Genomic DNA, 26,940 nt, shown 5'->3' on the forward strand with positions numbered 1-26,940 from the left:
TTTAATGATAAGTACACAAAGCAGGGTAGAACAGGATTTAGGGCGTGGGGCAGATGCAGAATTGACACTTTCTATTGAAGGCTACCAAAAAAAATCATACTTGTGCAATTGTTGAACAGTTCTCGTTTTACACCACATTTCCATTGTTTACAAATAGTACAAACAGGATTGTGTTTCCTATGTTCATTGGTGCCATTTCACATTGCGGAGCCATGTTGATGGGACCTTGCAGGAGGAGATGGTAAGAGACGTAAATATATAAATCTGTAAATAAAATAAATGAATTAAAAACAGAAAATGAAATGTAATTGCAAGAAGGCTCTGGGTAACCCTGCCTCCTATTGTAATGTTGTAAAGTGCTGCGTACATTTTGAAGTTAACCTTTAATGAGGGCTTTTCTTTTTCTGTGAGCTAAAAAGCAATATTTAATGGATCCCTTCCCCCTCCCTTCAACCCCCCCCCCCCCCCTCCACACACGTTTCTCAATTTCAGGAATATCCCATCTTTACACAAGTGATGTTTTGCTATGAAGCTTGTCATGTTATTTCCATTCTCTGTGTGATAAAATGCTTTGCACAAATAGTACACCAGTGACCACTAGTGGTGAATTCTATATTATTCAAGTCTAAAGTCAAAGGAACATCAACAAAATCATCAGTGTATGTCGATTATTTTACGCAATGATATCACTTTGTTGCAAGATAGTAGGAAAATATAAAGAGAGGCAATTCTTTGTTAGAGAAAAATCTAACACTTAATGGTTTCGTGCCGGCAGCTAATTAAATGACCCATGTGATGCGTGAGAACTTTTAATTACTCTCAGAAATGATGAGAACTTAATTCAATAGACAGGGTTATGTTGCAGTATTTAGCGCAATGCTGTGAGATGTTATGGGAAATCGCTTAGCGGTTGTATTGTTATTTACAACCCTTACAATTGCAATGCAAAATTCAAAGAAGGGAAGGGTCTTATTACTAGTTGAATTAAACAGAAATCCTGCCTATGTTTTTTTTTTTTTTTTTTTTTTTACTGAATTTGGAACCCGGAGGTCCTCCAAAGCTGAACGGAGCTACTTTCAGCTCTATACACCGCCTAGTTCTGGAGATACTTAAAGGTGTGGTTCAGGAGTTGCCAACTCCAGTCCTCAAGGGCCACCAACAGGTCAGGTTTTCAGGATGTCTCTGCTTCAGCCCAGGTGGCTTAATGAGTGGCCTAGTCTTCAACTGAGCCACCTGTGCTGAAGCAGGCTCTTTGGCTGAGCCAGTAATTGAGCCACCTATGCTGAAGCAGGGATTTCCTTAAAACCTGACCTGTTGGTAGCCCGTGAGGACTGGAGTTGGCAACCCCTGGTGTAGTTACTAGTGTTCTCCATGGGTATTTAAATGGCCAATCAATAGCAAGCTGCAAGCAAGGAGGTTGCGAGACCCAGAAGATGTGGTGGCCATTTTTAATTCTAGCGTGAGCTGAAACACTATTAACAACCGGCAAGTATCTCGAGAACTAGGTAATCTCTGGAGACATTGCATTGTTCAGCTCCAGAGGAACCCCTCCACAGTTCCAATGCTATAAAATAAATCAATGTTGTAAGCCATGAACGCCCATTATGGATTCTTTAAAGCAGCAGTACCGGTTTCATCTTTTTACATTTTTCTTATTATAGGTGTTGAAGCAGGGGGTCTCCTGAGCTGAATTGCGTTAGTTTCAGCTCTGGTGACCCCCTGCTTCCTGAGATACCTCCGTAGGCAGGTCCTCCGACAGGGGCAGAGAGCCGGGATAAGTGTCCTGGGACATGTGGCGTTGCAAGTTGAGCCCGACTTCTCGCCGCCGGGCCCCCCGACTCTCCCCAGCTGCGGGCCTCCCTAACGACACCTAACACTGTCCCACAGCGAGCTTCTGACGTCAGCGTGCGCCAGGACTCTCTGATGTTGGACCATGCCGGAGGCAACCTGGGCTCAGCTTCAGGCACGCGCTGGCATGAGAGGGAGGCCCGGTGCAGGCCGATGTCAGAAGCTCGGTATGGGACAGTGTTAGGTGTCAGTGAGGGAGGCCCGCAGCTGAGGAGAGCCGGGCCCGGTAGCGAGAGGATGGGCAGCAGCCCCAAGATAGGCAAGATAGGCAAGTTTAAACTGTTTTTAGCCTGCAGCCACGTCACGGCATGACCAGTATGAAGGTCCTAACACTACCTGCTACTTAAAAAGTGGTGAGGAGTGAGCTTAGACCCAGGGAGGAGGGGGCACCCTTTGGCACACATATATATATATATATGATGTGGTGGGTGCTGGGGTTAGAGCTTGCAGGGATTGTGTGTTATTTAATTGTAAACTGGTATCAGTTAGTTGGAGGTTGGTGGCCCCTCCTCCCTGGGCTTAAGCTCACTCCTCCCTACTTTTTAAGTAGCAGGTTTTTCCATGTACCTGTGCAGGACAGGTCCACTGAGACCCTTCTCCCTCCACTGTAGAGGTAAATGAAAATACTCACAGGTAGTGTTAGGACCTGCATACTGGTCATGCTGTGATTTGGCTGCAGTCTCCGTGTGACCTTGGGCAAGTCATTATATCTCCCTGCGACTCAGGTACCAAAAATATAGACTGTAAGCTCATCTGGGCAGGGACGGTGTCTGTAACATTCCTATGTGCTGCGTACTGCGCGCTGTACTGTAATTGTGAAGCACTTTGTGTCCCATTGGGAGAAAAGAGCGATATGAAACAAAGTTATTATTATTTACTAAACCAGTAAGTTATCTCAAGAACCGGGGGGTACTCTGGAGCTCAATTTAGCAGGTTTACCCCTGAAGGGTCTCCCCGCTTTCAATTATGTAAATAATCAATAAAAAATTCAACAGGATTGCTGCGTCAATTCTAGTTCAGTAATGCACAGTATCATATTGAGGCAAATTACTTTGAGTTGGTTTAAAGTGCACTTAGGTCTCATCCTGCATAACACTAACAAGATTAGTTTCTAGTAACCAACCTTTTAAGGAGTTTTTGAAGGTTTACAAATTGATGTGTTCCTTTGAATGCTTTAGAGAAAAATGTTTTCAGCTGTTAATTGCTAAATTGTCTCCAGTGAAACGGTATCGAGTAAAATCATAGACAAACTTAGTAAAGGTTTTTAAGTAACCCGGGGATTTTTGCAAGCCGCAAAATACATGAAACCTTTTATAATTGCTGTTAGAAAAATAATATCCTTTTTTTTTTATCATGAAAAAATCTATGTCAGAGTCTAATCTCTTTACTACCAGAGGGGTTGTCCAGCCGTGAAGAGATGAAAGACTTTAAAATCACAGCTGCAGTCAATCTGAACCCCTTCATTCTACATCTGCGTCGCCCCAAAGGCGCATAGCCGAAGGGCAGCCAAAGGGTGTGAGACATTTGCTGCCGTTCGCTGATGTTTGATGGAGTTAAAGCTTCTCTATTTCAAATCTGAAACTCTCCAGCCCTTTTATCCCCTGTACCCAATTTTCCAACTCTAACTGTCCATGAAATGTCTGTGAATTGACTGTATAACCCTGTTCTTTTAATGTAACCATGTATTGTTATAACTCTGTGCCCAGAACATACTTGAAAATGAGAGGTACCTCTCCATGTATTACTTCCTGGTTAAACATTTTATAAATAAATAAGTGAATTTGTCCCTTTCTCCCACTCGCCACAATAGTGTGTCTGTAAATTTACATTGACGAAATTCACAAATTTAGAAGATTTCATAAACATTTCTCACTTGAGAACCACGGACTACCAAAATCAGGTTACCACCTTTTTTCAGCTGCCACATCTGGAAGAATTCTCCAGGAAAACACCTTGCACCTTGCAGCCTTCGTATAAATATCAGTACATATCTTGCAGTAATCTATATTCATTGCCTCTTGTGAGTTGTTTTGCACATTGGATTATATATATATATATACTATGTGTATGTGTATGTGTGTGTGTATATATATATATATATATATATATATATATATATATATATATATATATATATATATATATATATATGCAAATGTAAATACAACTGTATGCTCATCTGCATGTCTTAAGCAGGTCTGCAACTCTGCCTTTCCCCATTATCACCCAGCACATAGCACTTCCACTGCAGCAAGGGATTCTGGGAAATGACATGCAAATGAGCACACAGTGCCACTTTTTGCTTCAAAACCCATTTTTAACATGGTTCCCTATAGGCTTAAGCTTGCTGCATGGTCACAGCTTTGAGCACAGCCAGGGTTAAGGTGCATACCCAGAAAACCACCCACAGACAGCTGTTTCGACCTTAATGGGTCTCATCAGTGTGGGGTTGATTAACTGGGTATGCAAAGAAGCTAAAGGATGGGCCAACCATAATACTGAGTTAAGTTATGGTGAGTACAAAAAGTGACAAAAACCCTCCACAGCAAAGCAAATATGCAAATGTAAATACAACTGTATGCTCATCTGCATGTCTTAGGCAGGTCTGCAACCCCACCTTTCCCCATTATCACACAGCACTTCCACTGCAGCAAGGGATTCTGGGAAATGACATGCACATATATAGACAAAAGGAAGCGCAGGCTCCATAGCATGTAACTGTATAATTAAAAGGTGCATTTAATATAACAAGCAGTCCCAAGGAATTGCACTTACAGGATTTAAAAAACACACACACATTGGAGAGAAATCTCTATAGGGAGTCATCACCGGGGGTGGAGGAGTCCAGAAGATGCAAGGTGCACGTGGTCAGATGAAGAACGCATGCAGCTCCTGCCACGAGCTGGCGTCACCCCACAGCGTCTCGCAATGCCTCTGTACTTTCCTTCCGCTTCAGCTTATTTTTTCACTGCCGGTGTCCGATTGAAGCAGAAGGAAAGTACAGAGGCATCGTAAGATTAAAGTGAATATGTTAAAACATTGTCAGAGATAAATATATATGCAACATGCAGGTTTATTGACTTGTGGTTGGCTGGAATAGGTCAGATATAGAAGTTTATTATTTATAGATCTGTTTGGTAATATTACACAGGTTTTTATTGTAATAGTCATCATTTTCAGTAGCTATTTACTATTTGCAGTATTGACTGTAGAGTTGTATTTCTTCATTTTAATGGAGCAGGCATAGGTGGCAGTCTTGATCAAGTTTTCACAAAGAAAAAATCTTGAAGGACAAGGAAGGATATTCGAGAAAGGGTGTTACTAGAGACTTTACAGCAGGGGTGGCCAACTCCAGTCCACAAGCTACCAACAGGTAAGGATTCTGAATCTCCCTGCTTCAGCACAGGTGGCTCAAATACTGAGCCTCTGATTGAGCCACATGTGCTGAAGCAGGGACTGATTGAGCCACCTAAGTCAGAAGTGGCCAACTCCAGTCCTCAAGGGCCACCAACAGGTCAGGTTTTCAGGATATCCATGCTACAGCACAGGTGGCTCAATCAGTGGCTCAGTCGAAGACTTTGGCACTTTATATGGACTTTATTCCCAAACAGACTTTGTGGTTGCCATAAAGTAATTTGGTTCTGTAGTATTGCGTGACCTTTCTGGGCTTCCAGTTTATTGCTATATTGGATCTTCTTTGTTTTTATTGTGTATTTTTTGACCTTCCATCCAGGTTATGGGTCTTATTATTAAAGTTCTCTAGATTTTCTGTTTGTTTATTTTTTTGGCATGCGCGCTTTCTTTTAATTTTTTTTTTTAGTTTCTCTTCTAAATTGGTTTCCCGTCAGGAATAATCCAGTTCTGTTGCTGTGTTTCTTATTTATCTTGCTAACACCGTCTTCCACATCTCCTCGCCTACACCCACTCAATCACTTCATCGCTTTAGGACCATTTGGGGTCCCTGTGTTACACTTACACCTGGTGGCCACCTTCTGTTTATTGTAGTGATGTACCAAGTACCGGGTAATTACCCGGTACCCAGCTTACCCGGCGCTTTTTCAGCTACCCGGGAAATTACCCGGACCCGGCAGCAGGGGGCTGGAACCGGCGCCGGATAATTTCCGAGTAGCTGAAGATTTGAACACTTACCTGCAGCTGGTGGCAGAGGGTGATGAAGACTGCTGCAGAGGGTGAGGAGGACCGCGGTGACATCGTGGCAGCCGCAGCAGACATACTGGTGGTGGTGGCAGCCGAAGGCGTCCTTGTTCAGCTGGTGGGAGCAGCGGAACACACCACATAGCGGATGCCGGTGGGAGCTGGGGAACCACGTGACCAGAGTAGGAGCGTTCCTATTGGACAGCCAGGGAGAAGCTGGCTGGCCAATATGAATGCTCCTGCTCCGGTCATATGAATGAAACATTAGATCTGGAACTGCAGCTTACAGGAACTTGTAGTCACACTGGAACCGGTGTCTTTAGCCGGTGAAGTTCCTCACTCTCCCCTGACGTCACAACCGAAGATTTCTCAACAAAGGGACAGGGAGACTGCTGTTCCCAGAGAAGGGGGGGGCAGAGAAGAGTTCTCCCCAGCAAGGAAAGCTGGTACAGTCCCTAAGGCCCGCTGGACGGTGGGACTGCCTGGGTTGTTAATCCCAGGAAGATGGAAGGACGCAAGACCGTGCTGAAGCGAGGATGTCCTGTTCTTAACATTGGACTTACAGAGGAGAGATTATCTGAGCTCTCGTGGGGCTGAGCTCCCCTAGGAAGGAAGGCCGCAAGGCCGCGCTGAAGTGGGGACGTCTGCTCCAAACCCTGGAGTAACATAGAAGCAAAACACTTTATTGCTGTGTTCAGAGACTGTACAGTATATGTTCAGCTATAATAGTGTCTGTTTGGGGTGGTAACCAGCATAGCTGTCCATCCAGGTAGTAAGGGTTGAAGCTGAATGTGTAGTTAGTCTCCTAAGAGGAGTAGGAGTTTATTTTATGATTTGTTTTGACTTAAAGGGACGGTGGGCCTGTTAGTGTATTATTTGTCCTTGTAAATAAACCCCATATAGAAAAATACTGGTACCCCATAATGGGGTCTGTATCTCAGGAAGCAGGGGGTCCCAGACCTCAAATAAATGCGGTTCTGCTCCGGAGACCCCCTGCTCATCTACACTAGTTTTAAAATTGATATTAAAATCTTGCGATCGCTGGCGAGATATGCGCCAGCAAGATCGCTGCAGGTCGCCGGGTGAGCCCTTTAGAGAGATGTGACCATCACATCGCTGGCTACTCCCTCGTTTTGGGAATTTTGCTATCACTGGTTATCGAGGCTTTCTGAATACCGTGATAGCAACGCTTGATTTTAAAGCATTGCTGCTCCTGGACATTGCTCCCAGCCATCCCGTGTACCTGGATGACCACCATCCAAACGTCATTCTGGTGTTCATACCCCCCAACACCACCTCATTGATACAGCCGATGGACTATGGGGTTATCGCTTCATTCAAGGCCTACTATCTTAGGCAAACATTTGCCCAGGCCATCAGAGCAACTGATGTGAAAGGAGGTGCCATCTTGAAAGAATTTTGGAAGGGTTACAACACTCTCCATGCAGTAAGAAATATCGGAGAGGCATGGAATGAGGTCCAACAATCCAATTTAAATGGAGTTTGGTGTAAATTGTGCCCTGATTTTGTCTCAGATGTCCAAGGCCTTACAGAGACTGTTGCAGAGGTTACAGAAACTGTTGTGCAAATGGCAAGAGATCTCAACTTGGAGGTGGAAACCGAGGATATTGAGGAGTTGCTCGCCTCACATTCTAACGAGCTGAGCAATGAAGACCTCATGCAATTAGAACAGCAAAAAATTGCTGAAGAAGAGACCCACAATCTGCTGAAGTGGGACAGCCATGTAAATCTTTATCAACCAAAATGTTGACTGCGGCATTCAAGCACATTGATAGCGCACTGTCCATATTTGAGGAAAATGACCTCAACATTGAACGGAGTTCTTCAATCAGTCGCAGGGTGTCCAACCTAAAATAGAGAGAGATCTACAGGCAGAAAAGGAAAGGTTCTATCCAGACTTCATTGAAGAGCTTCTTCAAGAGGCCCAAACATTCAATTCACCTACATCACCTCCAAGAAGTCCGATATTTGTTGAAGATCTCCCCCCCCAATCATCTTCCTCCAATAATTGATGTTTGTTGTTTTTTTACTCATAATGTACATTACTGTACAGAATATAGTTTTATTATACAGTTCTGAAATCAATAAATATAATGTTTACATCATAATTTATGTGTGTGCTGCATATCTTATTGTCTGCGTGAAATAATTTGTGTATTTTACTTTTAAATATTTTACTTTTAAAAATGCCTTCAGGAACGGAACCTTTGATTTAAACTGTGTTCCTATGGGAACATGTGATTCACTTTACGACGCTTCGCTATCCGATGCCATTTTGAGTAACGCATTGCGTCAGATAACCGAGGACCGCCTGTAATTATCATTTGGGGGATTCATAACGTTTTCCAGCTCAAGTTTATCAGTGGGATTATTATGGGACTATTATAGGAATTTTCTTATTGAGATATATATTGCAGACCTGTCTAAGACATGCAAATGAACATACAGTAATATTTACAGTTGCTATATATATATATATAACATCGCCGGAAGAAGAGATCAGTGTATCTCGAAAGCTCGCACAAATAAAAGCATTTCGTTAGCCACAGAACGGTATCATCTATTTATTTTTTGATTATATATATATATATATATATATATATATATATATATATATATATATATATATGCAAATATAACTGTATGCTCATCTGCATGTCTTAGGCAGGTCTGCAACCCCGCCTTTCCCCATTATCACCCAGCATACAGCACTTCCACTGCAACAAGGGATTCTGGGAAATGACATGCAAATGAGCACACAGTGTCACTTTTTGCCTCAATAACCATATATATATATAGAGCAAACACAGGGGGTGCCCAGTGCTACATCCAAATGACAAAACATACATGGTAATAATTACAAGAAATGATGCTTCAGTGTAAATAATAATGCTAATGCTATTAATATTAAAATATGTTTTTTTAGTTAGAAATTTTGGCCAAAACATCATAAGCTTGCACACCAAATAGTCAAGGTAAACCATAATAAGTGCAAGTCCTACACTACACTGCATTAGTTCCCTATACCTCTGTGTGAGGGGGAAGAACCATAATAGATTCATTACCTGCAGCAAGAGGAGAAGATCCACAATTAAAAAGGGGGAGGTGACGTGAGCTCTGGGGGAGGTGCCACAACCTCCATACAACTGATTCCAGTCAGAAATTAAATTAACAGGTGGGTGTGGGCGTTTGAGCTTGCTGGGTGTGTATGTTAATATATATATATATATATATATATATATATATATATATATATATATATATACATATATATATATAGCAACTGTAAATATTACTGTATGTTCATTTGCATGTCTTAGACAGGTCTGCATATATATATATATACTAGCTGAGAGACCCGGCGTTGCCCGGGATGTAATGTTCCCGTTCCTCTCTCTCCTCCCCCCTCTCTCTGTTTGTCCCCCATTCACATCAATCCAGTCCCCCCCCTCCCTCCCTCCTTTACAGCTTCATGTAGCGTGTGTGCGTCAGTCACTGTGTGTTTGCTCGCGCGTCAGTGAGTCTGAGGCAGAAACACAAACACACACAGACTGACTGACGCACACACAGTCAGTGTGTGCCTCAGTCAGTGTGTGCGTGCGTCAGTCAGGCTTTGTGTGCGCGTCAGTCAGTGTGTGCGTGCGTGCGGCAGTCAGTCAGTGTGTGCGCGCGGGGCGTCAAAGGCAGGGGGGGGCGTCAAAGGCAGGGGGGGGCGTCAAAGGGAGGGGGGGGGCGTCAAAGGGAGGGGGGGGGGGCGTCAAAGGGAGGGGGGGGGGGCGTCAAAGGGAGGGGGGGGCGTCAAAGGGAGGGGGGGGGCGTCAAAGGGAGGGGGGGGGCGTCAAAGGGAGGGGGGGGGGCGTCAAAGGGAGGGGGGGGGCGTCAAAGGGAGGGGGGGGGCGTCAAAGGGAGGGGGGGGGGCGTCAAAGGGAGGGGGGGGGGCGTCAAAGGGAGGGGGGGGCGTCAAAGGGAGGGGGGGGCGTCAAAGGGAGGGGGGGGCGTCAAAGGGAGGGGGGGGGGCGTCAAAGGGAGGGGGGGGGGGGCGTCAAAGGGAGGGGGGGGGGCGTCAAAGGGAGGGGGGGGGGCGCCTCAAAGGCATGGATTCCTCCCCCTGCATTTCCTGCAGTGGACAGGAGGGGGGGGGCAGTGGACAGGAGGGGGGGGGCAGTGGACAGGAGGGGGGGGGCAGTGGACAGGAGGGGGGGGCAGTGGACAGGAGGGGGGGGCAGTGGACAGGAGGGAGGGGGCAGTGGACAGGAGGGGGGGGCAGTGGACAGGAGGGGGGGGGCAGTGGACAGGAGGGGGGGGGGCAGTGGACAGGAGGGGGGGGGCAGTGGACAGGAGGGGGGGGCAGTGGACAGGAGGGGGGGGCAGTGGACAGGAGGGGAGGGGCAGTGGACAGGAGGGGGGGGCAGTGGACAGGAGGGGGGGGCAGTGGACAGGAGGGGGGGGCAGTGGACAGGAGGGGGGGGGCAGTGGACAGGAGGGAGGGGGCAGTGGACAGGAGGGGGGGGGCAGTGGACAGGAGGGGGGGGCAGTGGACAGGAGGGGGGGGGCAGTGGACAGGAGGGAGGGGGCAGTGGACAGGAGGGGGGGGGCAGTGGACAGGAGGGGGGGGCAGTGGACAGGAGGGGGGGCAGTGGACAGGAGGGGGGGCAGTGGACAGGAGGGGGGGCAGTGGACAGGAGGGGGGGGGCAGTGGACAGGAGGGGGGGGCAGTGGACAGGAGGGGGGGGGCAGTGGACAGGAGGGGGGGGGCAGTGGACAGGAGGGGGGGGGCAGTGGACAGGAGGGGGGACAGGAGGGGGGACGCAGTGGACAGGAGGGGGGACGCAGTGGACAGGAGGGGGGGGCAGTGGACAGGAGGGGGGGGCAGTGGACAGGAGGGGGGGGCAGTGGATAGGAGGGGGGGGCAGTGGACAGTGACACACACACACACACACACACACACACACACACACCTCAGTTGATGCGCCCTTTCTCAGTTCCGTTTGGCGCCGGAGGTGGGGAGCGACACCTACCTGTACTTCCGGGCGCCGCCACCGTCTGACTCGGCGCCGCGAGGGAGGAAGGGGGTCCGCCATCTTACGCGCCGCGTGGCAGCTGCGGGAAGCGAGGTGATTTGGAGCGGGGAGGGGGGAGAGGTGATTTGGAGCGGGGAGAGGTGATTTGGAGCGGGGAGAGGTGATTTGGAGCGGTGAGGGGGGAGAGGTGATGCCGCTGGGGAGGGGGAAGAGGTGATGCCGCTGGGGAGGGGGAAGAGGTGATGCCGCTGGGGAGGGGGAAGAGGTGATGCCGCTGGGGAGGGGGAAGAGGTGATGCCGCTGGGGAGGGGGAAGAGGTGATGCCGCTGGGGAGGGGGAAGAGGTGATGCCGCTGGGGAGGGGGAAGAGGTGATGCCGCTGGGGAGGGGGAAGAGGTGATGCCGCTGGGGAGGGCGAAAAGGTGATTTGGAGAGGGGAGAGAGGTGTGTGTGTGTGTGTGTGTGTGTGTGTGTTTTATTTATTTTTTTGGACCTTTGGCCCGTCACTCCGCCTCAGGCCAATGAGAGGTGTGGGGGGCGGGCCAAGGGGGTGGTGTGAGTGTGTGAGGCCAATGAGAGGTGTGCGGGGGCGGGCGGGCCAAGGGACCAATGAGATTGCCGCTAGGGACACCGGACATCCAGCAGGCAGGCATGCATGCAGGCAGGCAGGCAAACATACAGTGCTTTCACTAATATAGTATAAGATATATATATATATATATATTTGTCCTGAGTTGTCATTCGTGTTAATATTTTAGTTCTTTAAATGCTAAACACAGAGGGACAATTTATCCAAAACAGATCTCAAAGAGCAGCCACAAATAACTATATTATTTACTGTCTTTTTCTGGAATTCTTCGGGTGAGCTGAGATCTGACGACATGCAAATTGCTCGTGCGGAGACAGCATGCAACTGTAGAAATAACACATTTCAAGCCTTTTCATTTAATAGGGTCTTTTTTTTCTGATCTTTTATTCTTAGTAGTTTAAACCCAAAGGAAGACATTAATATTAAAGGCCTAATGAAAACGATGCAAAGTAATAAACTGTTGCCAAAAGCATGTGCCTTATGGTTAGTTTGCAAGGGAATGAAGCAAACCTCGGAATCCACAGTGTGAAGGATGTGTATTAGCTGTTCTAGTCAGTCTTTGTTGTAGTTTGACACCAAAGTCTTTCAGGCTCTTGGATCGCATGATAGAATTAGGGCTAATGGTTTACAGGCTCACCTCTTCTCTTCTAAACAGTACAATCTGGACCACCTTGAATGAACCCTTCTGGAAATCAACATTAAACATTGTGGGCATATGAGACTGGAAACTTCTTAATGTATTCCAGTTATACTAGTGTATTTTTGTTACATCTGACAGTGCTTGACTCCAGTGGCTAGATACACGAAGCTCCGTTAAATCAGGGGTCATAAAATGGCATTACCTAAAGCAGGAACGGATGTGCTGCTCCCTGAGTTAACATGGTATACTCAAAGATAATAATATGCAAGCATGTCTGAACTAGAACTCACTTGCATAGGCTGGTCATGGTATTGAAGCATAACGTTGCATTATCTTCCAATGACGTGACGTTATGCCAGTCTTGGGGCTAATAGAAATAGAGCAATTGCTGAAGAGGAGAGAGACAGAGGACAAGAAATGGATTGGAAATAATGCTATGTTATTTAAATTATGTCTAACTGTGCTGTTACACCCATCCAAGTACAATAGAGGCCAGGAACTGTAGGGCCCCGCTTTTCGGCGCCCCGCTTTTCGGTATTTCACTCATACAGCGGTACCGAGAGGGGGGGGGGGGTGCCGAGGTTGCGCATGCGCAGAATGGAGGTCGCGCATGCACAGAAGGGGGAATTGCAGATCTGCGCAGACGCCAAAAATCACCGGTTCCGCTTTCCGGCGGGGCTATAGAACAGAACCCGCCGTATTAGCGGGGCCCGGCTGTACTCAACACTGTTCTACAAAAGAACTCATGTTTATTGCGGGATGAATAGTAGCTTTACTATAATCTGTCTGCTGTTCACCCCATAATAAATGTAACTTTTTTGGGAAAACAAATACCTGTGTTAACCTTAAAGGACTTTAGTGGATATGCTTTATACTTTATGATAACGCCTCATTTGTATATCATGTGCCTGGCATTATCACTAACCTCCGTTATAGTTAGTACTGTGCTCTTGAAAACATGGTCATGTGACACACACACTGTTAGTGTTGGCGTGACGCAAAGTTAGGCTAACGCCAAATGAAGTAACAATGGAGCTTGGTGGATCTGAGCCTTAGATTATAAGTAAACAATAATATATAAATCAAAGCTATAATCCTTAGCACTCACCATTATATTTAATGATATTTGGCTGTCATATTACAGTGTGAATTTGTGCTGTAAGTACACCGATTACTGATGTGTTATTAAAACTAGTAGTGCTATGTCATGGTTGATAATTACAAATGATGAAAAAGGTGGATACGAAAAAGTCAGATAGCTGTATATTTCAGACACACGTGGTGCATTGTGGTTAGGTGGACCCATTTTATTGGTTTGGTTGCTATACATTTTTTCTACAACTTTTGGTCATTGTAATATATTCCGGTTGGCTTCAAAACCCCAGTACCGTCTGCTCTTCTTTTTTTTCTTTTTTTAACATGATTTGGTTTGGGGGTTCCCCCATGCTATTTCTAGACCTGGGAACCCCTGATTTCAAAGGTACTCACCAGTAAAGGTACCAGTATTTATTTCCCCACCAGTGAAAACAAAATGGCAGACGAATCTTGGGCCGTGACATCATTGTTTGCGACTTCCTATTGGATGGCCATTTAAATGTCCGGCTGAGGCACCATTAACTATAGTGGTGAGTGTCTGGAGAACCGCTGTGTCCCTGATGCTAAAAATAGAACAGTTTAGGTCCAGGGGACCCACTAGTTTGAATCCCAGGACAACAAGCACTTGCTGAAACTGGTCACCTTTGTGTAGTTTGTGGGTTCTGAAGGAGACCATTCCTGGCGTATTATCGAGGTTGGAGATATAGCAGATGTAGAGAAGTAATTGGGAAGTAGACTGAATTGCATGAGAGATTATATATAAACTGTAAGAAAAGTAGACATCTCAGAGAAAAACATATATGGTAATAAGTATAACGTTTAAATACTTCAATAATAATAATAATTACTTGGTTATTTAAGTTGGTTAAATACTTGGTTAAGTTTTTAAACGTTATACTTATTACGATATATATTTGTCAATTGGATGTAGCATTGGGCACCCCTGTCTTTTGTTGTATCCCAGCTTCAGGACAGGTGGCTGATTGAGCCACCTGTGCTGAAGCGGGGACTGATTCAGCCACCTGTGCTGAAGTAGGAATATCCTGAAAACCTGACTTATTGGAGGGCGGGAGTTGAGCACCCTTATCTTAGCATACAAAGCTTCAACTGCAGCCTGGGATTCTGGGTAATGACATGAAAAGCAGCACACAGTGTGTTACTTTTTGCTTCTTGTCCATTTTAACATGGAGCCCTATTAGCTTACACCTGCCGCATTCCACAGCTTTTTTTAGCACAGTCTACATTTGACACTCCATAGCACTGAGACTGCACTCTTGCATAGTACTGGTCACTATCTGCAGGAGCCCCAGCTCTTGGAACATTTCATGTTTATGTATGTGGTTTCACCTGAGTGACACGCAAATTCCGATTTATATTTCCCACTTCATGCAAAAACAAATAGGACGCGAGAAGTGGCCAGAACAAGTCTGTGTGAATAACAGGAAAAGCCTCTTTTGCCTTTATCATATGGTTGCCATTTATAAAGTACTACATCATTTTCATTCCGGACGTATTTTCTCGAAGCATTAATAAAACGCCAGCACAGAAGACGCACAATGCCGAAAGCATGTTTTACATTACCCATTGCCCCATACTTTTTCAATTGCACTGCACTGGGTTTTTCTTTATTGCGGCTCCGTTGGGAATTGAACAAAGATGACCAAATAAGTAGAATATTTACTTTGTTGCGGTTTGACGCATTCAAGTCTAAAGACTGTAAATTTACTGTGAATAAAATGGTTGACCAACTTGGATTCCTATGTTGCATGTTCATCTGCACAGAAGATTCATTTTTGGATAATGTATGTCCTAACCCAGTGATGGGCAACTCCAGTCCTGAAGGGCCACTATCATGTCAGGTTTGCAGGATATCCCTGCTTCAGCACAGGTGGCTCAATCAGTCCCTGCTTCAGCACAGGTGGCTCAATCAGTCCCTGCTTCAGGACAAATGGAGCCACCTGTGCTGAAGCTGGGATATCCTCAAAACCTGATCAGTTGGTGGCCCTGCAGCTGCTCACCCCTGTCCTTTAAGGTTATATGAGGTTGAAAGTTGTTTGACCTGCTCCTTTTACAGGAATGGCGTTGTAAGGAGACTGTGGCAAAGGTACTATACTAGCCAGATATTTAAGCATATTCCAGCATCATCATAAAGAGTCAGTTTTATACCAAAGGGTAGGAATGTGGATGCTTATTAAAGGCTTTCCCGTGATGTTGAAGAAAGATGCTACTACTAGTAACGGGACATTATATCAAAGCTCAGCCCAAGCCGCAAATATTCGTCCGTGCGGTTTTCGATTAAAAACCCGCCGGGAAGCATGAAAACCCGCCATTTCTCTTCTTTTCGTTCCAACAAAGTTTTAAAATATTCACCTGTATAGTTTATTCGTACATAGATTAGTTTGATAAGATTTGCAAGCGAATAAATGCCATTTTCACTGTACATTCGAGCTTTGGCGAATAAGTTGCCTACCTTTTAGCTGCTACTCGCAGGGGTACTTTCCATTGGGAAGTGGAATCGTCGGGGCCTCCTGGTTTGCACTAGATTGAATTTTGGTGGTGAGAGACATTGCAATAAAGTGAGAATTACAAAATGTAAACAATATTCAAGGTATCATCCATAATCTCACCTTTATCCCTGATGAAGGCTCCCTTAGGAATCTAAATGTCAGATCTTTTTCCCACTGCCGGATTACACACTAGGCACGTGCCTGGGGCCCCCCAAGGTTAGGGGCCTCTATAGGTTGAGGAGGGCCAGTACTATAGCTCCCAAGGCAGCAGCTTGGCAGTCACTATATGCCATACTCTGTTGGCGCCAGGATCTAACTTCCACCTGACCGTAGGAGGGAGCTGAAGAGTCTTCGGACCTCACCCAAAGTAAGGTGTGTGTGTGTGAGAGTGTTATCTCTTACCTTCTCCAGAGCGGCCCTCCCCCAAAGCGGCGTGTTGCCATGACAACATGAGATCACATGATGCCCCAACATCATGAAGCCGCGACGCTGCAGGAGGAGGGCCGCCTCGAGGAAAGGCCCCCAAAGTATTGGTGCAAAGTTGCCCCAGATGGTCTTAATCCACCACTGGTTTTCCCCAAAGTAGTTTGTTATGCATTGCCATTAATACATTTCTTATTTGCTAATTTATGCCTCTGCGCTGTTTTTATTGTCCAGCGTTTGCTGGGGATAATTATCCCTATGCCATCTTCCTCTACGTTCCCATGCACAGGTTCCTAGCATCCTTACATTAATGCACATGAGTGCTTTCTACGGGTATCTATTTTTTATGTAACTCCTGTCCATAATTGAGGAATTCTGTACACTGCGGGTATGAGGGTCTTTGATTACCTTACACATTCACACCAAGTGTTTGCTTGCTATCCTATGTTGGATGGCCTAATTGATCTAATTCCCTTGGCAGTGGGCGCTAGTGCTATCTGAATTTCTCCAACCTTTTTTTAATATTATCTTCCAATAACGTGACATTTAAGTATGTCTTAGCGTTACTCTGATCCAGATGAGATGGATGGATCACACAGTGCTATGATGGATGGGAGTCACACGGTGCTACTTAACTCCACCACTAACTGTGGTGCTACACCCATGCAAACCCTGTAAAATGACTATTTCAGGGTCTGGATATGAGTTGCGGCAAGTTTAGGTATGACTTAACTCAGTGGTGCTCAACTCCTGTCATCAAGCCCCTCCCCCCCCCCCCACAGGTCAGGTCTTCAGGATATCCCTTCTTCAGCACAGGTGGCTCAATCAGTCCCTGCTTCAGCACAGGTGGCTCAATCAGAGGCTCAGTCATTCTGAAAACCTGACCTGTTGAGGGGGGCTTAAGGATTGAAGTTGAGCACCCCTGCCTTAAATAACGTAAGACTAAGTGCCCACATTAGCCTTAGCGCACTATTGTGGGTATGTGCTGTTAATGTAACACATCCTTTGCACATTATTTGCATGCCATCACTAACAGACGTTCTAGTTGAGCAATGATCTTCATGGAAGAAAATGACTTAACGTTACCTTATTGACCTTTGAAGTTACGCGGTTAGGATTAACATCCCGCCAAGTAACGTAACTTTTGTAGATCTGGGTTTAGCCGGTTAATGATACAGTGTGTCCATTTACTACAGTAGCTCTGTGCTGGGATTCAACACTGGTGCTGTCAAAGGTTCCCCGTATCACCCAAGTAACTGTAATAAGAATCTAACCTGCTCTGTGATCCTGGACAATGTGTTGCATTAAAATCCTGAAGATGCCTCCAAGAAGGAACATAAATATTACAAAAACCTTGCAGGCAGGATTTGGTCGGCATCGATGTACTGTTTTCATAAACACAGTTTGTAGACTTTATTCCAACTGGGGGAGTTTGCAGATTTCATGCTCGTCTCAAACCACGGTTCATGTTTCTTTTTTTTTCTTTTTTTAAAGGATTGTAATATAAAATGTATTTCATGTTAATTACTTGGCAACTGGTACACGTTTACACATGTTATTCATTTCTGTTTGTTATATTCATGTCTTTTGATGTTATTATAAATAACTTTTTTTTTATATATCTACTCTTTTTTGTCAGACACCAAGTTTTGTTAAATTGACTGGACAATGATCCAACTACAGATGTGTAACCTTAGACAGTTTAGTTGCCTTAAAGCAGCAATATTACGTTACCCCTTTTTCTTTCTTATTATTTTTATATGTAAAGCATGTAACAATGTATAATTCTACATTTTTACCAAAGCTGGCAATTGTTTGGTGCTCTTGTTATAAATCTGAAAAATGCATATTGTGTGCCTAACAAAATGGCCGCCTTCTAACTTTGTGCTGCAGTCTGTGAAATACTACAGCTGATATGAAACATTATATTACAGCTCAACCCCGTTATAACGCGAACCGTTACAACGCGAATCCGCTTATAACGCGAAGCAAGTGTGGCTCCCAATTTTCGTATGTATGAATACTTTTCAACACGATTATTGGTGTCTTAAATACTTTATTGTACAATGCATACAATTGTACATTAGTTCTAATGCGATCCGCTTATAACGAAATGTGATTCTTTTGACCCCAAGCACAGCGTTATAAGAGGATTGAGCTGTACTAAGTGTAACACATTATAGTTATATCTTTGAGAGTAATAGACAGTCTGCTGTTTGGAACACATCAAGAGACCTGTTTGTGATACTTTGTTGTCAAAGGGCAGAGCTCAAAAAGGTGTGTGTCAGAGCATGTTTCAAAAGAGGAAGTGGAAATGTACTTTCTAAATGGTGGCTCTAACAACCAAAGGATGATCAGTGCATTAAAAAAATCATTAAAAATTGCATTAGAAGTTAAAAACAAATGCAGACAGTATTATCTAATAATACAGAACTGATTTTTTTTTTTTTTTTTAAAGACGAGTATTTCAAAGGTTGTAAATTACCCTCACTAGACTCGCAAGCCTCAGACGCCTGGAGTGCTCCAGTTACTGAGGAAGAAGTTTGAAACCGTTAAATCCATCAAAAAAGCAAACGTACTGGGGCCAGATGGGTTTTCAAACCTGTACTATGAAAAGTATGCAGCAATTTTTAAACACTACCTCGTTGGATTATTTAACAAAATGCTCAGAGGATCTGTGAGACCGGGCAAACTACTAAAGGCCTCGATAACCGCAATATCAAAGGAAGGAAACGACCCTTCACTATGCACAAGCTACAGGGTTATAGCCCTGATAAATACGAATATAAAGGTTTTTGCCAAAATAATGGCAACGCGCCTTGTGACAGGGTGAATTCACTACCCCAATATTATGGAGCTATTCAGGTAGCTTCGATAAGTGAGTTATCTACAGTTTTGAGCACTTTTCGGGCGAGTTTGCATGTGTAGCTATAATATAAATTGGTTAAAATTGTTATTACAGCCTTGTTTGTTTGTTTTATGTTTGATGTTGTTGTAGTTTTGTGTGTGTTAGTACGTGATGTGAGTCAGTGTTCTACGTTTGTCTGTTTAGTTTAACAGTATACACTATGATTTCTCTTTGGGGGTTAAACACACACATATCACGGGACGTTATCCATGGAGCCACAAAGTCGATCCAGATGAACAGGACTTTATTTTCCTAAAAGAAGTTTAACCTCCATCATTACATCTGGACATTCACCGGACTGTATTTTCCAAGGCGCCGGTTTGTATTTGTTGTTTCCGTGACACAAAGGCAGGCGGTAATGCTAAGTCTTGACTTAGAAAATGCTTTTGACAGGGTTTCCTGGCCCTTTATGTTCTGGATAATGAGTAAAATGGAACTGCATGATAGATTCATAACAGGGATAAAAGTGCTATACTCTATAGCCCCCTCCAGTGGGGCAGAAGTTGGATCCCAGCGTTGACAGGAGGAAGGAGCGTTGGGTCCCCAGACGAAATGCGCTTCTCCTCACCGAGAGGTAGGTGTGTGTGTTTTTTTCTTTGTGAGAGGGGTCTAAGGCTGCGGCTATGGTCTGCGCACTTGTGGACGGCCATAGAGGGCGCGGACGATTTTTGGCAAGACAAATTTGTTTGATTTTGTCGCACGATGGCCGTGTCACGTGCACGGCTCAGCCAATGAGGGCGAACCGCTCACGTGACATCATGGCCCCGCCTCCCCCCCGCCCACATCAGAGGAATCCTACAGGCCACGAATCGCTTCTCCTACAGGCGCGCAACGGCATGCGCTCCGTCGCTCGCGCCTGCTATATCCGAGGCCTTACCTTTTCCCGGTGCGGGGTCACCGCAACACTGGCAGGCCACTCATCAAGGTAAGTCTCCTTAACCTTTTTTTACGGGAGGGGGTTTGGATGCCAGCGTGCCGTCTTGGGCCTCACAAAGCCTAAGGCTGTCCCAGGACTCCAGGCTGACAACCTCCTCTCAGCCCCCTGTGTGAGACGCTGGCTGTCTGCATAGACGGCTTGTTAAATCCGTCAGCTCAGGCTAACTGATTACACCCGGAAGCTGCTGCCATCATGCGTTATCCCCATGCTGGGAACTGCGCACGCTCTGACCTTCTGCTGACACACACAGCCTCTGAATCTGTCAAAATCTATATCCTCCATCTTTGGGACTAGAGTTGCCAGGTGTCCAGTGATGAACTGGACTGTCCTGTATTAGAGGTAATGTTGGACATGTATGTGTCCGGTATTACATCTCTTGACATAGTGACCTGACTGGCTTAGGCGGGGGGGGGGGATTTCCCCCAAGTAGGGAGAGAGCAGGGCTGTTGCTAGAGGGTTGGGCAGCTTCCTACATCCTGATTGGTTGCAGCGAATCAGGCAGAGGTGTCAGGAGCCTGGGGGTGGGGCCAAGGAGAGGAGGAAACAGCATGGAGCGGAGAGAGGTGAGAGTATTTTTGGAGAAGCCACCTGGCAACCCTATTTAGGGCTTATATATAGTATTTTATTGAAAGGATCTGGATTAAGTCAGTAATGTTCAAGTATTGCCACTCCCTATCTGAACTTCCAATTTATTATTGATTGCAAAACGCCCTGTCGCTAGCAAATATTAATTAATTAATAGAAAAAATTCTGCAGGGTGGAAAGGTTCAGTATGGAGGACACAACAGTTCTAAGATCTTTTACAGGAAACGAAAAGTGGCTGAAAAACAAACAACATTTTCAGTATAAAAATAGAATTACAACTACAGCTTTAATTATCAGCGTTTGTTTTAGAGCAGATAAACTTCAATATGTAGGAATTAATGCAAAAAGAACATGATATTCCTTAAATTACCTGCAGTACTTAATGTCAGATGTTTTCTAACTACTTTATTAAAGCCATCAATGAAATGCACAATGAGGTTGTTGGTTTTTAATCAAAGCTAATGATCATTATGAGGCAATTATATTGTCAATCATTTCATACCTTAACCAGCCATCAAATGGCCATAGTACTCAGGCCGAGGGGGGCGTTCCTGGGGGTGTTCCCAGTGACGTCACAGAGCTGGTTCACCCTCATTGGGCGAACCGTTCACGTGACCGCCCTATCGCGCAAGAAATCAGTTAAAACGGATTTCTCGCGCATCGCGCGCCCCTTCCTGCCTCCGCACGCCCGCACCCCACATGGACGCGATCACTGCCTTGAGGCAGTATGATCGCCCAGCGTGCAGACGCGTCCGCGTGGCCCATACTATGGACGCAGCTTAGGCCGCTGGCTGGAGCACGAAGAAGCTACTACCTGCGGCTGCAATGTCCGTCCTGCCTGTGCACCATGCCCTTGAAGTGTAACATGTGGCATATACTCTAATAAATGAGCATGCCGCACTGTAAAATAATACCAGGGCCCTGCATTGCTCTGTAATTCAACGTGTTCACCCAAACTGCCCTCTAATATGCAATGTGTCAACAGGTAAAAGATCTTTATCAACGGTTTGAAAGGGTCATTATGGGTAGTAGTTCCGGAAATATGAACACTTACAAATCTGGTGCTATTCTCATTGTGATGTATGTATGTATGTATGTACAGTATGTGTGTCTTTATTTATATTGCAAAACATACTGGACACCTAACAAGCTCCTATTGTAAATCATTCTTCCTGTTATTTCACAGGTTATTAAGAATTTATATTAGCGTTAGGGACCCCTGATATGTGGTCTGCCTTGGCGTTGGCTCAGGGGCTTACAACAATTTTGGCCAAAAATGTCAAACTAAAAGACCATTTTACTTATTAGATATTTATACATATATATTTAGGCACTGTACCGTGTATGAGTCTCACTGGATGTGCTAAAAACTGAGCTTTGTCTGTGTTTTATGTTCTGTCTCTGGTTTTAAAATATATATTGCCATGCTCAGTAGCACTCCTCTGTGACACTCATATGCTTATATATATGTTGTGGTCATTTTGGGGGTTCAATAGGAGCTTGTTAGGTGTCCAGTATGTTTTACAATTCTTGTCCAGCTAGTCATGGCTGATTGGAGGGTGGCAACCTCCTTCCTAATTTAAGCTCACCCCCTCCCACATTTAAATGGTTATGGGCTCACTCCATAGCATCTTCCACTCAGGGGAACTTGCCTGCTTGCAGTTTGGCTGTGACATCTCTAATACAGAGTGCTTTTCCTGGTAATGTACAGGTTAATAAAAGCTTCAGTCAGACTCAGAACTTTGCAACTAATATTGACAGATTTACTATAAATCATTCTTCCTGTTATTTCACAGGTTATTAAGAATTTATATTAGCGTTAGGGACCCCTGATATGTGGTCTGCCTTGGCGTTGGCTCAGGGGCTTACAACAATTTTGGCCAAAAATGTCAAACTAAAAGACCATTTTACTTATTAGATATTTATACATATATATTTAGGCACTGTACCGTGTATGAGTCTCACTGGATGTGCTAAAAACTGAGCTTTGTCTGTGTTTTATGTTCTGTCTCTGTTTTTAAAATATTTATTTATATTGCACCATTAATGTACATAGAGCTTCACAGCAGTAATACACGTGCCAATCATATAAATAACAAATAATTTAAATAATACAAATAACACATTATGGGAAGAAGTGCTTAAGACATACAAGTAACATTTAGGAAAAGGAGTCCCTGCTCCGAAGAGCTTACAATCTAATTGGTAGGTAGGAAGAACCTACAAAGACAGTAGGGCATTCTGGTAAGTGCGTCTGCAAGGGGCCAATGTTTATGTATGAGGTGTAGAGTATTAGCCACGGTGCTACTCATATGCTTCTTTAAGCAGGGGGGTCTTAAAGTTGGATAGGGATGGTGCTAATCAGATATTGAGGGGAAGGGCATTCCAGAGGTGTGGGGCAGTCAGTGAGAAAGGTTTAAGGCGGAAGAGGGCTTTAGATACAAAAGGGGTGGAGAGCAGACATCCTTGAACAGAGTCGGGATGTTATATAGCGAGAAATTAGGGCTGAGATGTAAGGAGGAGCAGAAGAGTGTAAAACTTTTAAAGTGAGGAGGAGAATTGAGTGTGAGATACGGGATTTGATAGGAAGCCAGGAGAGGGATTTCAGCAGGGCAGACGCTGAGACAGATCTAGGAAAGAGTAGAGTGATTCTGGCAGCAGCGTTTAGGATAGATTGTAGGGGAGACAGGTGAGAGGCAGGAAGGCCGGACAGCAGTAGGTTACAGTAATTGAGATGGGAGAGAATGAGGGCCTGAGTCAGAGTTTTAGCAGTCGAGCAACAGAGGAAAGGGTGAATCTTTGTAATATTGCGGAGGAAAAAATGACAGTTTTTGGCTACCTTTTGAATGTTAGAGAGGAGTCGAGTGTGACCCCCTAGGCAGCGTGCTTGTGCTACTAGGTGAATGATCGTATTTCCAAGAGTAATGTGGAAGGAGGTAGTAGGGCCAGGTTTGGGAGGAAATATGAGGAGCTCTGATTTTGACATGTTAACTTTAAGTCGGTGGAGGGCCATCCAGGATGATATAGTAGAGAGACATTCAGAAACTTTGGTCTGACATTCAGAAACTCCTTGGTGAAGCCAGTTTCCTGAAGTTTGTGGTTCAATACTATATCAACACCGCTGATCGATGAGGAGTCTGTTCCTTCTTCCGGGCATTCAGCATATGCATTTCCACCAATCAGAGCTTCATCAATTCAGGTGTAAGGTCAGGGGTTGAAAAGTAAATTTGTGTGTCATCAGCATAAAGGTGATATTTTAATCCAAGAAATTTGGTTAGGTCCCCTAGAGATAGTGTGTAAAGAGAAGAGAGATCGATAGAGGTGTTAGCAAAAGAGACACTGAAAGTATGATGGGAGAGGTAAGAGGAGACCCAGAATAGAGCTTTGTTATGAATACCAAGAGTATGTAGAATGTGAAGGAGAAGAGGGTGGTCCACAGTATCAAATGCTGCAGAGAGGTCGTGTCCTGGAACAGGATTGTGTTTTTTCTGTCTTCTGGCTGTCAGCACTCCTCAGCCTAGCTTTTGCAACAATGTTGTGACCCTTGTGGGTTTCTTGGCTTCAGCCAGTTGCCTTGGCAACCCCCCCCCACCTTTTTACCAGGATGGACTACTCCCCCTCCCCTTGCCAGGTGGTATTGTCCCAGTACATTTTTCGTTACCACAGACCGGCATGCTGTCTTTAAGTACCAGCAGCCACCTTGAGCAGACATCTCTCATATCCAGGTAAAGCTACTGATTTTTTCCTATCCCTATACCTTGCATTAGCCCACTTCCCTCATAGCTCCCCTTCCCCTCCATTACTCTTATGTCCCAGTGTTCCCTCAGTACTTTTCCCCCCTTTTTATTTGTATGTTGTTGCCCCAAATAAACACTTCAGCAAGTAAGAAGGTTCCTTTGCTTGATATATGGAATTGAGTAACCTGATTGTCCCTACTCTTCTACCAGGGTGTGCTTGGGCCAGAACAGTTCGATTTAATATGAGCAGAGTGTAATGACCCGTGTCTTTGGCAGCATCGATGTCATAGTTATTTTAGTGAGAGCTGTTTCAGTGGAGTGAGCAGTGCGGAAGCCAGATTGTAGAGGGTCTAGTAAAGAATAGGTGTTGAGAAAATGGAGCAAGCAAGAGAATACAAGACATTCAAGGAGATTAGAGGCAAAAGGCAGGAGGGAAACAGTACGATAGTTAGAAAGACAGGTAGGGTCAAGCTTGCTGTTTTTGAGTAATGGTATAACTGTTCCATATTTAGAGGAGAGAAAGGTACCAGAGTAGAGGGAGGACTTAAAATGTGTGTGAGCATAGGGATTATAGAAGGAGCAAGAACATTTGGTATCTGTAATGGAACACTATTTGGAGCAAGCTAAGCACAATTAAAACTCATTCATGTTGTACACATATTACTGTATATACAAATACAATTCTATACATACATACATACACACAATATGGAGGGATGTATGCTGGATATTACCCGAAGAGACAGGAAAAGGAATGAATGGTTCAGAAAGCAAACAAAAGTCTGTGACATCATCACAAGATAATGGTGCTGGGCCAAACATATTGCAAGAAGAAATAACCATCGTTGGACAGGGATGGTACTGGACTGGGTACCAAGGGGTATCAAAAGACCGTGATGATGACCAATAGTACGATGGGAAGATCAAATGAGAACATTGAAACAACGTAGAGAAGAGAGGCTTGCAACCACGGGGATGATTATATTTGTATTGAGAAAGGTCCCACATATGCCAAAAAAAAAACTGTTTCACTTCGTGTTAAGCAGTAATTTTTGATAATATATTTGCACATTTTCGGACTAGCAATTAAAGCAAGAGTTTCAGAAAGTACAGTAAAATGAATATTTCATGTTGTTTCATTGATTGTTTTTCCTGTAGAATGCTATCACTAGCACTTTGAAACCGCTTGTGGCTCACATGGTATGAACAGTAAACCGTTCCCCATAAGATGTCAGTTCAGGCTGCTTTAATGAACAACCCTCCTAGGATAGTAGGATAGGGCTGGCTTTAGGGCAAAGTGGTTGCCTTGGGCCCTTCGCCTTCGGGGAGGTCGGGGGGGGGGCCACGCTCCCTCCTCGCCATCTTGCTTTTGGCGCTGGGATCCAAATGCCGCTCAACAGGAGAGGGGAGAGCTCAAGGAGGGAGCTGGGGAGTCCCCGAACCGGCGCAGGACGGCACCAATGCTCACCCCAAAGTAGGGATGGGGGAGGGTGTCTGTAGCTGGAGGAGGTGTCTGGCTGGGGGACAGGAGGGGTGTGTGCGTGTATGTGTATAAAGCTGGGGGAGGGGAGAGTGTGTGCGTGCATGTGTATAAAGCTGGGGGGCAGAGGTGTGTGTGTGCATGTGTATAAAGCTGGGGGAGGGGAGAGGTGTGTGCGTGCGTGTGTATATAGCTGGGGGAGGGGAGAGGAGTGTGCGTGCGTGTGTATAAAGCTGGGGGAGGGGAGAGGTGTGTGCGTGCGTGTGTACATAGCTGGGGGAGGGGAGAGGAGTGTGCGTGCATGTGTATAAAGCTGGGGGAGGGGAGAGGTGTGTGCGTGCGTATAAAGCTGGGGGAGGGGAGAGGTGTGTGTGTGTGCGTGTGTATAAAGCTGGGGGGGAGAGGTGTATGTGTGCGTGCGTGTGTATAAAGCTGGGGGAGGGGAGAGGTGTATGTGTGCGTGCGTGTGTATAAAGCTGGGGGGGAGAGGTGTGTGGGTGCATGTGTATAAAGCAGGGGGAGGGGAGAGGTGTGTGCGTGTGTATAAAGCTGGGGGAGGGGAGAGGTGTGTGTGTGCGTGCGTGTGTGTGTGTATAAAGCTGGGGGAGGGTAGAGGTGTGTGCGTACGTGTGTATAAAGCTGGGGGAGGGGAGAGGTGTGTGCGTGTGTATAAAGCCGGGGGAGGGGAGAGGTGTATGTGTGCGTGCGTGTGTATAAAGCTGGGGGGGAGAGGTGTGTGCGTGTGTATAAAGCTGGGGGAGGGGAGAGGTGTGTGCGTGCGTGTGTATATAGCTGGGGGAGGGGAGAGGAGTGTGCGTGCGTGTGTATAAAGCTGGGGGAGGGGAGAGGTGTGTGCGTGCGTGTGTATAAAGCTGGGGGAGGGGAGAGGTGTATGTGTGCATGTGTATAAAGCTGGGGGAGATCTTACCTTATGCAGAGTGGCCTTCCTTCAGCAGCGTCGCGTTGTCATTTTGACCCACTGTGTTGCCATGACA

At 45.4% G+C, this 26,940-nt stretch overlaps 1 long non-coding RNA gene across 1 annotated transcript; it reads right to left on the reverse strand.

The window, feature by feature from the left end:
* LOC142467698 (uncharacterized) lies at window positions 1-26,940 on the reverse strand. The gene is made up of 3 exons (XR_012788478.1): window positions 26,874-26,940; window positions 15,839-15,906; window positions 1-264 (listed from the first exon to the last, which is right to left on the reverse strand). It is a non-coding gene; the product is annotated as an uncharacterized LOC142467698 (long non-coding RNA).

This window comes from Ascaphus truei, chromosome 16, assembly GCF_040206685.1.
Source record: "Ascaphus truei isolate aAscTru1 chromosome 16, aAscTru1.hap1, whole genome shotgun sequence".
Classification (NCBI taxonomy): Eukaryota; Metazoa; Chordata; class Amphibia; order Anura; family Ascaphidae; genus Ascaphus; species Ascaphus truei.